Below are 14,362 nucleotides of genomic sequence, written 5' to 3' on the forward strand. Positions count from 1 at the left end.
GTTGTCAGTGCAAACAGACAAGCAGCGTGCCTAAAATAAGCGCAGGAATAAATGTGGGACATACGTGTCCGTCAGATCAGTGGGGCGAGATTTGGCGTTAATGGGCTGTGGCAGCAGACGACCGACGCGAGGGGCTGTGCTTGTAACGCCGGAAATGCATATCCTCCTATTTCCATCTATTGTACTATTATTTTTTTTCCTTGCTTTGTTACCCCAAGATATGACATTTCTGTCTCTTTGTATATTGTAATTGTTTTACTGTTGGTATATATATATTTATACATTTATGTCGATGTATAATTGCTTTGTTTCGTGAATATTATTTGTATTTTTACGCTGGGTCTTGCCTAGGGAAAACTACGCTATCGAACGATTACGTCGATAGGTCGTGTGAATAATCAAAGTGTGTAGGATCTTTGGTAGTGTTAACTCTGCCGCGTGGAGCGCGGGCTGAGCAGAGAGAGTCTGGCTGGAGTAGCGAGTGGAGCAGGTGTGTTGTGTGAAGCTCCCGCGAGTTGCCGCGCTTTCGGGGTTGGGCAGCATGTAATTGCGCTCGACTTGCGATGATAGTTTCTGATATGGTGTCGCGGACGGGAAGCATTAGCTGGCGCACATCAAGAGCCCGTTTCGTCTGGTGACCGTGTCGAGAAGAAGGCGCGCCAACATCCAGCTTCAGCAACAGCGACGGCCGACAATGAGTGACTGTCGCCACCTCCTCGATCGACGGCTTCAAACCTTCAATCAACCAACAAGGAAGACTGGAAGCACGTAAAGTTTTAGAACTGTATGGCAGACCTCAGCTTTTGAAACTGTACCATTTTCATAACTAAAATTACAGCAACTTAGCATGAACCTTTGTTGCTCATTGTCCCAATTGCATTACCAGGCAGGGTCCCTTCCTTTTCCGGAATGAACCCGAGTGAACGCCAGCATCATTCGATTTCACTGCTTTAATTTCAAAGTTCAGTTAAGGTATTCATAGCTGGCTACAATATTTAGATTACACAAGCACAAATTAAGAGTGCGAGTTTTGTTACCGTATTTTAGCTTACCTGTGACTGCAGCTCAGCTTGGTACGTACTAAATTTTACTATTGTTAATTGTTCAGAATCATTTAATTCAAGTTCAAAGTTAAATCTCGTATTTCTAAATTGCGTAGATTCAAGTAGCTTTTGAAATGATTGTTGAGGTAGTCCAAGACTAACCGTATTTTACTGAATTTCGATGTGCTTCAGGAAGAAAGCTCAGTATTAACTTCATTCACTAAATTAACATTCGGTTTTCCGGCTTTATTAATTCTTTTGTTAAATTAAGTCAGAGTGTAGCGAAATTTATTACTTCTGACAAACTTTCACTTTTCACACTACACGTGTCAACCTTCAGTTGCCACGCTTCTAGTGCTAATTATATGTGTAATAATCTTTCTTTTTCAGTTACTATAGTAATTGTCCTTAGGACTGGCGACCGTGATTTCCCCCAAATCTCAAATACCTAATTACCGCTAGTTAATTGTTAACGTAACGGCTGCACATTTACTTTCTTTATTAACTTTACCCCTTTTCAAAATTAATTTCCACCAGTTTCATTAGCACTTTTCCTTTCATTAAGATGTAACCCTTTCCTCCCTCTTTACCGACAGATTCACTTCGGTGACGATTGCTTTTCCAAAATTCCCATTAGGTACACGCGGTTTCATTTTTTACGGTCATTAAGGTCGATAAGTGAGGGGGAGGTTACATGCTAACAGCACGACATCGCCTGCAGCCCCTCTCCTGGGCTTGTGACCATATCGGTTGGATCCTAGACCGATGGAAAACCATGTGCTAATCAAGTGAGTCCCAATTTCAGGTAGTAAGAGTTGATGGTAGGGTTCGAGTGTGACGCAGACCCCACGAAGCTATGGACCCAAGTTGTGAACAAGGCACTGTCCAAGCTGGTACTGGCTCCATAGTGATGTGGTCTGTGATCATATGAAATGGACGGGGCTCTCTGGTCTCACTGAATCGATCACCGACTGTAAATGCTTATGTTCAGCTAACTGGAGACAGATTTGCAGCCATTCACGGACTTCATCTTCCCAAACACCGATGGAATTTTTATGGGTGACATTGCGCCATGTCAGGCCACTATTGTTCACGACTATTCTGGACAATTCGAGAGATTGTTTTGGTCACCCACATCCCGCGACATGAATCCCATCGAACATTTATGTGACAGTGGAGAGGCAGTTCGTGCACACAATGCTGTACCGGCAAAACTTTCGCATTTATGGACGGCAATAGAGGTAGCATCGTTCAGTGTTTCAGCAGGTGGCTTTGAACGGTGCGTTGAGTCCATACTGTGTCGAATTGTTGCACTACCCCGGACAAAAGGAAGTCCGACACGATATTAGGAGCTATCTCACGTCTTTTGTCACCTCAGTGTGTAAGTCTGCTATCTCGCTATCAGTTCTCAGTAGAGGAATTGACAGCAACTACTTTCCAAATGCCGGCCGCTGTGGCCGAGCAGTTCTAGCCGCTTCAGTCCGGAACCGCACGAATGCTACGGTCGCAGGTTCGAATCCTGCCTCGGTCCTGGTTGTGTGTGATGTCCTTAGCTTAGTTAGGTTTAAGAAGTTCTAAGTTCTAGGGGCCTGATGACCTCAGATGTTAAGTGCCATAGCGCTCAGAGCCATTTGAACCATTTGAACTTTCCAAATAGATTTCCAGATTTATACTTATCTCCACATATGACCGAATTCTCTAGTGAATATCCAGGAAAGGATACTCTTGAAGTCACTAACCAAATCTAAACAATATGCCTTTCCACTACGGACGTTGTCAGCGTATAGTTCATCCTGACATAACTGGACCAAACGTGTTACTTTTTTCATTTCTATTTTCTTTTCTCCAGTGTATTCTGTAACTTAAAATGAATTAAGAATGAATACTCTAAAATATTACAAATAAATTCCTACAATTATTTTTTTTTATTTTTTTTTTTTTTTTTGTAGATATGTAACTGCGTGTGCTGGATTGTTGAAAGACGTCTTTACTAGACGTTGGAGGAGCGCCCTATGAACAATGTGATGCGGCAGCATAGGTAAGAAGGTAGTAATTACTGCAGGTAGAGAGCAGCAGCAACTGAAGCAGAGAGAATTAGTTTTGGAAGCGAAATTTTAGATTTTATGCAGAGCAACTATGGGCTCAAGGAAGTTTTATGAAGCAGAAATATTGGTTTGTTCCAGAGAACGAGGTTTCAGAAACAGAACAGAAAGAATAAGGAAATCTCGGAAAAATCATCATGGGAAGAACGATCGAGGGTATGAGGTAGAGTGGGAGAGCAGCGAGAAGGTGGAGCCATCAAATCACCATCATCTCCAGTCTAGCTCTTAACTCAGCCGGTAACCGTCCAGTATGGAGACGTTTGGTTCACGTGATCACGATGCTCAGAAATGAGTACAACTACTCCTGATGATGGTGCGTTCTGTTTTGATTTTCTTCCAGACGTACTTTAGAAAAGGCTGGAAACGTTGTATGGGGACAGAAAGATAACGCAATAATTCGTAAAAATTGAAAATTGTGTCTTGGGATAATTTTATTTACCTTCAAGTTAACATTTAAGGAACTAATCAGTAACAATAATTAAATAATATGAATTAATTAATTAATACATGTCCACCTAGTAATTTACGTATCAGGTAAACTAAAACTTCATTTTTTTATTACGTCTGGGAACATGGAAAATATTTTCATACTGGGCAAAATGCACTTACAGCAATCGAGGTCTTTTTGTTGCGTTCTCCAATTAGCATTTCGTTATCGTCGGTCATAGCCAATCAGCTTTTAGTATACGGTAGCCAATGACAATCTCTCAATCTTATTATCTCGGTTGTCGTATATGGCTGGCTCTGAGCACAATGGGACTTAACATAGGAGGTCATCAGTCCCCTAGAACTAAGAACTACTTAAACCTAACTAACCTAAGGACATCACACACATCCATGCCCGAGGCAGGATTCGAACCTGCGACCGGAGCGGTCACGCGGTTCCAGACTGAAGCGCCTTTAACCGCACGGCCACACCGGCCGGCCGGTTGTCGTATATGTTTCGCTGTTTTTTCAGAACATGTCGTGATTTACGAGGTTGTGATTAGGGTGGCACCTAATGACACTACTTAAATTGCTGAGAGTGAAAGAAAATAAGAGTGAACTTCATTTACAAGGCATAGGAAATTACGAGGCACAGGAATGTGGCTGGGTATCCACATCCGACTCACGATTTGTTGCGTTCTTTTCCTACCGTTCATCAGGCGCGCCGGTACCAAAGGGAGCATGCAACGGAAAAGACAAGGTATACCGTGAGTGCACAATTACCTTCGTACCAATGCAATTGCACACATACCGAAGCATAATCGCCAATACGATCACAGAACGATCCCATCAAATATGACGTATCCTTGACGTGGTACAGGCGCACGCAATTACGGTCACACTGCACATACGTATCGAACGTTTGAAGCGGATTCTGGTGTAAGAACGATTTTTTACATCACAGGTGCAAATAGGGCGCTGTTGTTTATGTGTTTACGATTAGCTGCGAGAGGCAGAGTTCATACAAAGTCAATAAGAGTCTCGCTAAGTTATTTTACCACTATTTCTCCTAGCCGTGATGAACAGGCGCAGTAAGTAACAGGTAGAGCTCGGCAGAACGTAATAAAATGTTTCAGTATTATTAGCCAGTATAAAAATTTCGCGTAACAAAAGCCATCGTGAAGACTTCCTCACCTATAGACATACACTATGTGATCAATAGCATCCGGACACCCCCAAAAACATACGTTTTTCGTATCAGGTGCATTCCGCTGCTGCCACCTACTGGCAGGTACTCTGTAGCAGCGACCTCAGTAGTGATTAGACATCGTGAGAGAGCAGAATTGGGCTCTCCGCGGAACTCACGGACTTCGAACGTGGTTAGGTGACTGGGTGTCACTTGTGTCATACGTCTGTGCGCGAGATTTCCACACTCCTATACATTCCTAGGTCCATTGTTCCAGATGTGAAAATGAAATGGAAGCATGAAGGGACACGTAAAGCACAAAAGTGCACAGGCCAACCTCGTATGTTGACCGTCGACAGTTGAAGAGGGTTGCAAGTGTAATACGCAGACATCTATCCAGACGATCATACAATAATTCCATACTGCATCAGGATCCACTGCAAGTACTATAACAGTTAGGCGGGAGCTGATAAAACTTGGATTTCATGGTCGAGAGGCTGCACATAAGCCGGTAAATGCCAAACGACGCCTCGCTTGGTGTAAGAAGCGTAAATATTGGACGACTGAACAGTGGAAAAACGTTATGTCGAGTGCACAATGTGGCGATCCGATGGCATTTCGTGGGTATGGCAAACGCCCGGTGAAAGTCATCTGCCAGCGTGTGAATTGCCAACGGTAAAATTCGAAAGCAGTGATGTTATGGTGTGGTCGTGTTTTTCATGGAGGGGGCTTGCACCCCTTGGTGTTTTGCGTGGCACTATCACAGCACAGGCCTACATTGATGTTTTAAGCACCATCTTGCTTCCCACTGTTGAAGAGCAATTCGGGGGTGACGATTGTATCTTTCAACACGATCGAGCATCTGATCATAATGCACGGCCTGTGGTGGAGTGGTTACACGACAATAATATCGGCGTAATGGACTGGCCTGCACACAGTCTTGACCTGAATCCTATAGAACACCTTTGGGATGTTTTGAAACGCCGACTTCGTGCCTGGCCTCACCGAGCGACATCGATACCTCTCCTCAGTGCAGCACTCCGTGAAGAATGGGCTGCCATTCCTCAAGAAACCTTCCAGCGCCTGATTGAACGTATGCCTGGGAGAGTGGAAGCTGTCATCAAGGCTAAGGGTGGGCCAACACCATACTCAATTCCAGAATTACCGATGGAAGGCGCCACGAACGTTTAAGTCATTTCGCCCAGGTGTCCGGGTACTTTTGATCACATAGTGTGGATAAGGCTTATGGCAGTCGATGTAGAACGAGCTTTGTCAAACATGATTCGGCAGTTCGGCGCTGTTATCACAAATAAAATTCGGTTCCATACGTAGTCGACAAAACAGTAAGAAAAGTTCACAGATATAGATATTTGGAGCTTACATTTCCCTCCGCTTTGTTTAAAATGTACATAACTGACGTAATGTGAGTGGTACGTAGTTTGCATCCCCTTACCGGAAGTACGTACAGAGGCTGAACAAAAATATGGAAACACGGCGAGAACACATGTTTGAACGTACAGGGTGTTTCAAAAATGACCGGTATATTTGAAACGGCAATAAAAACTAAACGAGCAGAGATAGAAATACACCGTTTGTTGCAATATGCTTGGGACAACAGTACATTTTCAGGCAGACAAACGTTCGAAATTACAGTAGTTACAATTGTCAACAACAGATGGCGCTGCGGTCTGGGAAACTCTATAGTACGATATTTTCCACATATCCACCATGCGTAGCAATAATATGCCGTAGTCTCTGAATGAAATTACCCGAAACCTTTGACAACGTGTCTGGCGGAATGGCTTCACATGCAGATGAGATGTACTGCTTCAGCTGTTCAATTGTTTCTGGATTCTGGCGGTACACCTGGTCTTTCAAGTGTCCCCACAGAAAGAAGTCACAGGGGTTCATGTCTGGCGAATAGGGAGGCCAATCCACGCCGCCTCCTGTATGTTTCGGATAGCCCAAAGCAATCACACGATCATCGAAATATTCATTCAGGAAATTAAAGACGTCGGCCGTGCGATGTGGCCGGGCACCATCTTGCATAAACCGCGAGGTGTTCGCAGTGTCGTCTAAGGCAGTTTGTACCGCCACAAATTCACGAAGAATGTCCAGATAGCGTGATGCAGTAATCGTTTCAGATCTGAAAAATGTGCCAATGATTCCTTTGGAGGAAATGGGGCCCAGACCAGTACTTTTTGAGGATGCAGGGACGATGGGACAGCAACATTGGGCTTTTCGGTTCCCCATATGCGCCAGTTCTGTTTATTGACGAAGCCGTCCAGGTAAAAATAAGCTTCGTCAGTAAACCAAATGCTGCCCTCATGCATATCGCCGTCATCAATCCTGTGCACTATACCGTTTGCGAATGTCTCTCGTGGAGCAATGGTAGCGGCGCTGAGGGGTTGCCGCGTTTGAATTTTGTACGGATAGAGGTGTAAACTCTGGCGCATGAGACGATACGTGGACGTTGGCGTCATTTGGACCGCAGCTGCAACACGGCGAATGGAAACCCGTTGCCGCTGTCGGATCACCTGCTGCACTAGCTGCGCGTTGCGCTCTGTGGTTGCCGTACGCGGTCGCCCTACCTTTCCAGCACGTTCATCCGTCACGTTCCCAGTCCGTTGAAATTTTTCAAACAGATCCTTTATTGTATCGCTTTTCGGTCCTTTGGTTACATTAAACCTCCGTTGAAAACTTCGTCTTGTTGCAACAACACTGTGTTCTAGGCGGTGGAATTCCAACACCAGAAAAATCCTCTGTTCTAAGGAATAAACCATGTTGTCTACAGCACACTTGCACGTTGTGAACAGCACACGCTTACAGAGAAAGACGACGTACAGAATGGCGCACCCACAGACTGCGTTGTCTTCTGTATCTTTCACATCACTTGCAGCGCCATCTGTTGTTGAAAATTGTAACTACTGTAATTTCGAAAGTTTGTCCGCCTGAAAATGTACTGTTGTCCGAAGCATATTGCAACAAACGGTGTAGTTCTATCGCTGCTCGTTTAGTTTTTATTGCCGTTTCAAATATACCGGTCATTTTTGAAACACCCTGTAAATGCAGATGCTGGCCAAAGGTGCTGGTATTTGACCTCGAATGGGACCCGTGCGACGTCGTCAGTACGTTCCTAGTGTCGGTCGTGGTCAGAACAGTGGTGTCCTTGTCGGTGTGTGACGTCGCAGGTGACTCAGTCGAATGTGGACTAACTGTTGATGCTCGCACCTCGGGTGCCTGCGTAACCAGGGCACACGAAGTGTTCGTGTTCCAAGAGGCAGAGAATCTTAAGATTTGAGCCGTACACAGGAAAGTTGTAGAATTTTAGAATATGTTTTTTGCTCGAGTATCATGTCGTTTTTGGAAACCCGGAATCTACTCTGTTGGAATCAACATGGATTCCGGAAACAGCGACCGTGTGAGACCCAACTCGCTTTATTTGTTCATGAGGCCCAGAAAATATTAGATACAGGCTCCCAGGTAGATGCTATTTTACTTGACTTCCGGAAGGCGTTCGATACACTTCCGCACTGTCGCCTGCTAAACAAAGTAAGAGCCTACGGAATATCAGACCAGCTGTGTGGCTGGATTGAAGAGTTTTCAGCAAACAGAACACAGAATGTTGTTATCAATGGAGAGACGTCTACAGACGTTAAAGTAACCTCTGGCGTGCCACAGGGGAGTGTTATGGGACCATTGCTTTTCACAATATATATAAATGACTTCGTAGATAGTGTAGGAAGTTCCATGCGGCTTTTCGCGGATGATGCTGTAGTATACAGAGACGTTGCAGCATTAGAAAATTGTAGCGAAATGCAGGAAGATCTGCAGCGGATAGGCACTTGGTGCAGGGAGTGGCAACTGACCCTTAACATAGACAAATATAATGTATTGCGAAAACATAGAAAGAAGGATCCTTTATTGTGTGATTATATGATAGCAGAACAAACACTGGTAGCAGTTACTTCTGTAAAATATCTGGGAGTATGCGTGCGGAACGATTTGAAGTGGAATGATCATATAAAATTAATTGTTGGTAAGGCGGGTACCAGGTTGAGATTCATTGGGAGAGTTCATAGAAAATGTAGTACATCAACAAAGGAGGTGGCTTACAAAACACTCGTTCGACCTATACTTGAGTATTGCGCATCAGTGTGGGATCCGTACCAGATCGGGTTGACGGAGGAGATAGAGAAGATCCAAAGAAGAGCGGCGCGTTTCGTCACAGGGTTATTTGGTAACCGTGATAGCGTTACGGAGATGTTTAACAAACAAGTGGCAGACTCTGCAAGAGAGGCGCTCTGCATCGCGGTGTAGCTTGCTCGCCAGGTTTCGAGAGGGTGCGTTTCTGGATGAGGTATGGAATATATTGCTTCCCCCTACTTATACCTCCCGAGGAGATAACGAATGTAAAATTAGAGAGATTAGAGCGCACACGGAGGCTTTCAGACAATCGTTCTTCCCGTGAATCATACGCGACTGGAACAGAAAAGGGAGGTGATGACAGTGGCACGTAAAGTGCCCTCCGCCACACACCGTTGGGTGGCTTGCGGAGTATAAATGTAGATGTAGATGTAGAAAGTGGAAAAACATCATCCACTAAGTCACAACGCAGACAATAGTATGCGTCGAGTGTGCGTGACGGACGGTCATTGGAGAGCATTGTGACGAAAATAAGAGGACGAGAGTTTCAATAGTCACTGCAGATCGGGATGTCGTATTCGCGAACCCTGTCATCAGCGGAGCAATACGAAAGGAGTTCCGTAAGCAGGGTATTTCACGGTGAGCTGGAATCTCAAAATCACTCATCAGTGATGCAAATGCCCGTAACAGGGAAACGTGGTACCGAAGTCGTAAACCTTGGAGCATTGGAAGAAAGTGATTTGGTCAGATGAGTCTTGTTTCGCACCGTTACAACTTCTGGCCGAGATTACGGCTCAAGAGCGTAACATGGCGGGACTTCGGTGATGGTTTCGGCGGACATCTCGTGGTATTCTATGGGCCCCGTGGTTTCGCTACGGCGTCACATTACTGCACATGATTACGCAACCATTTTTCCTCTTCAGATCCATCCGAAGGTAAAATGGTTGTTCCCCAGTAGTGCGTCTCCGTTCCGGGATGACAGCGCTCCCCTGACACAGCAGGACTGGTTTTGTTAGTGGGATGGTGAACGGTCGCGAATCCGTTGGCCACCACAGCCAACAGATGTCAATATTGTAGACCACACTGTGGAGAGAAATGTGCCTGATCGCTACACATCTCCTTCATAGTTACCTGAACTTGCTGCTGTTCTGCTATTTCCTTTGGAGATCACAGAACATGGTGTTCTGAATGCCAACGGTTTTCCTACTAAGAAATGTGTTGTGTTTTTTTGTGTTTCCGTATTTTTTTCCCAGTATATCACAGGAAAAAGTCTGGATAAAATATCGAAGATACCAAATGCCTCACTTCAGATTTTTAAAAAAACGAGATGTTCCTCTTGGTGCATACAACAATACATCACGTGCTAACAACGTGTTAAATTCTCAGATTTAAATCTAATCTTTAATATCCAAGCGGAATATAGAAGAGTCAAGCCCGCTGGTATATTTTATCAGCAATTCCAAATTCTACGAGGGTCACTCCAAAAGAAATGCACACTATTTTTGTAAAAATACAGTTTTCATTCTGCATGTGTGAAAGTTTTACAGCGTGCAGATACATCGTTCCCGCTTGTTTTCAAACTTAGTTCAACCTGTTCCCGTGAGTGGCGCCGTCACAGCATCTCTTCAAGATGGCGGCTACACTTGACGTTCGTCATAAGCAACGTGCTGTCATAGAATTCCTGTGCTGTGAAAACGAGACAGTGGGAAACATCCACAAGAGGATGAAAAAGGTGTATGGAGATGCTGCTGTTGATCGCAGTACAGTTAGTCGGTGGGCAAGCAGGTTACGTGATGAAAGCGGGCACGGCAATATTGTCCTCGCAGCGGCAGGCCTCGTACTGCACACACTCCAGACAATGTGCAGAGAGTTAACGATTTGGTGACTGCTGACAGACGCATCACAGTGAACGAATTGTCACACTACTTTGGGATAGGAGAAGGAAGTGTTTGCAGATGACTGAAAGTGTTGGCGTTAAAAAAGGCTTGTGCTAGGTGGGTTCCCAGGATGTTGACAGTGGCTCACAAAGAAACAAGAAAAACGGTATGCAGCGAACTTCTGGAACAGTACAAGAATGGTGGAGAGGAATTTCTTGGAAGATTGTGACAGGTGATGAAACATGGCTCCATCATTTTTCACCAGAGACGAAGAGGCAATGAATGCAGTGGCATCATGCAAATTCACCCAAGGAAAAAATTCAAAACCACACATTCTGCTGGAAAAGTTATGGCTATGGGGTTTTTCGATTCCGAAGGACTCTTGCGTGTGGACATCATGCCAAGTGGAACCACCAGAAAATCTGTTGCATATGTGACGACACTGAAGAAACTTCAAGCTCGACTGAGTCGTGTTCGACCACATCGGCAAAAGCAGGATGTTTTGCTGTTGCACGACAATGCACGGCCACATGTCAGCCAAAAAACCGTGGAAGCGATCACAAAACTCGGATGGACAACACTGAAACACCCGCCTTACAGTCCTGACCTGGCTCCATGTGACTATCATCTCTTTGGGAAACACTCTTCGTGGAGCAAGGTTTGAAGATGATGACTCCCTTGTGCACGCTGCTAAACAGTGGCTCCAACAGGTTGGTCCAGAATTTTACCGTGCGGGTATACAGGCGCTGGTTCGAAGATGGCGTAAGGCAGTTGAGAGGGGTGGAAATTATGTGGAGAAATGAAAATATTGTTCCTAAAGAATGTATCTACACACTGTAAAACTTTGAAACATGTAGAATGAAAGATGGATTTAAAAAAAAATAGTATGCATTTCTTTTGGAGTGGACCTCGTAATATTCCAAGCTGTTAACCCTAAAGGCACTAAAGGGGAGGGGGGGGGGAAGGAATGTTACAATGCAACTAATCTGTCGTAATTTTAGTCAGAGGAACTCATAACTTATCTGTTGTGCATTAGTTGATCTCCAATGGTATGTTGCATTCAGCAAATTAGGTACAAAAGTTTCTGTTTTATACCCTATTGCCGGCCGGTGTGGCCGTGCGGCTCTAGGCGCGTCAGTTTGGAACCGCGTGACCGCTACGGTCGCAGGTTCGAATCCTGCCTCGGGCATGAATGTGTGTGATGTCCTTAGGTTAGTTAGGTTTAAGTAGTTCTAAGTTCTAGGGGACTGATGACCATAGATGTTAAGTCCCATAGTGCTCAGAGCCATTTGAACCATTCTTATACCCTATTCAGACCGAAAAGTTTACAATGTTTTAGTAATTTAGGCTTAAGAATCATATATGAGAACTACAATATGTAGAGAAAAACGAGAAATAAAGCACCTAGATGTTTGTTCTAATCCAAGCGACGCGTTCCCTCCCTTACCATCACATTGATCCCAAAGAAATGGACGTGTGCCTACTGAAGACGTCCTACAATGAGAGTAAAATGTGTCACAAATAACAGACGTCCCTGACAGCCGGGAGAAAATAATCGGCGTTGGCGGTTCCTAGAGCCGCCACAAGAAGTCGGCGAGTGACCTCCGTCGCTTGTCGCGTCCACTGAGGCACTAACGGCGAGGCTGTCTGTTCTCCTTTCTTCTCGGCTGACGCACAGACTCCTCTGAGCGAGACACTTTCTCTAGCTGGACTGCACAATACGGCGGGCTGGCTGGATGGTCGGAATATAAAGCGACCCCTGCGGCAGGCGTGCGCGCGCTGTTTACCTCTCCGGCCGGTCTTCCACTGTGTGTTCTGCGGCTGGCCGCGCGCTAGTGCATCAGCAAACAAAAGCCTTTGTGTTCACAGACTGACTGCTATGTTTCAAGGATTCTATTCACAATCACTGTCTTCTTACTCACTCTAAGAAATGGCTACTTGTACCCGTAATTGCCGTTGCAATATGCTTAGCTGGATGAGACGATTAAGATAACAATGAAAGTTCCTCGTGGAATTAATTTGCGAAAATGGCTCGTACTAACCTATACCTACTGTCATCCATTGTTGCCCGATCGGAACCGAACATGGCGTTCGAAACTGAAGACAAGCCTTTCTTATGAAATCTTAGCGGTCACTAACCTTGCAATGTGCACCTAAATACCAAAAACGATGGCTATGGGGCTGCAGCGCTGTAGTTCTGGTGCGGAGTGAAATGTGATATTCCAGTTTTTCAGTTTACGTTAGGGGCTCCCTGAAGGGGAAATATTTTACAAAAAAGATGATCCCGTGAGTGTTCCAGAGTCATGTCAAGCAGACAAAATCTTTACACTAAATAGGAGATGCTGATGTCACTATCCGAACGTATACTACATAAGCTAGTAAGGTGGCGGATAGGGAAGTCCTCACCAGTTTACCGGCGGACTTGAGTGAAATAAAATAGCTCTCGCGGACCACGTACACCCTCTGTGGTTAACAACCGTAGTTGTAAATCAGAGCTTCCCTTTAGTGACCAAATTATGTCCATAAGTTGTAGACTTTTTATGAACACTTTATTGGGCTAAGGAACCATTCATAAAATCATAGTTTAAATCTTAAAAGTGAGAGTTTAGCCTAAGAGTATAAAAAAATTAGTGGGAACTATTGTTCCCACCGAACTCTGGAGTAACTTCTCTTGCTAATTTAAAAAAAAATGTATATCCTTTTTTTTTAGTAGAAAAAGCATGTTAAACATTACATTTATATTAGTATTTGTTCATATTGTCCTTAGAGTTCATTAAGGTGATGTACTATGGAACTTAGAGAAGCATGGTGCTACGCACAAAGGTACCCGACAGTTGCTGCACATTAGTTTTGTTCTTTTCTTTGTTCTTGGTGCTACATTGGCTGCATCTTGTGTTACTGTACCTTTTGTAGACAAATGAGTTCCAACTTTCTCCAGATGAACTTCATCTGGCACTCCAGACCTGTCCCCTTTCTGGTGTTTGAAAATGAACAGGCCTTCCTCTTCGCTTATGACCTGAGATTCCAGAGATGAGCTGCCTCGCCAAGGGCAATCTAAATGTTAGCTAGTCTGCTTCTGTCTTCTGTAGCTTCCACATAATGTAGGAATTGACAGCTGCCAAATCTACAAGAAAGAAAAACAGTCTCTGCCACCACTTCCATGAACGATAGCCTACAGCATACCGTTCACGCAGGTGATCAAATCTATCCACTCCTCCCATTATTTTATTATACTCTGCCACAGCCAATGGGCAGAATACTTACTTCACTTCTGCTTCCATCTTTGTTTCTTCTCAAAACAGTTGTAATGTGTTTGGATTGTGGTAATTTGATAGTATACAAACAGGTTTGCTATCCTGCCACTTCACTGCAGAACACATGACCTGACAGAAAATTCGAATTCCCCCCTGCTAAGTCTAGAATTTTTTTTCAGCATATCTGTGAAGTATTTGGTGACTCAAAATCATCATCAGAGTCAGCATCGATATCTGAATCTTCTACATCTTCTGGTAAAGCATACAAAATTCTGAAAACATCTTCTGCCATCAGTCCAGGAATTCTAAACAATAAGAAACAAACAAT

The sequence above is a fragment of the Schistocerca cancellata genome, chromosome 7 (genome assembly GCF_023864275.1).
Source record: "Schistocerca cancellata isolate TAMUIC-IGC-003103 chromosome 7, iqSchCanc2.1, whole genome shotgun sequence".
Taxonomy (NCBI): Eukaryota; Metazoa; Arthropoda; class Insecta; order Orthoptera; family Acrididae; genus Schistocerca; species Schistocerca cancellata.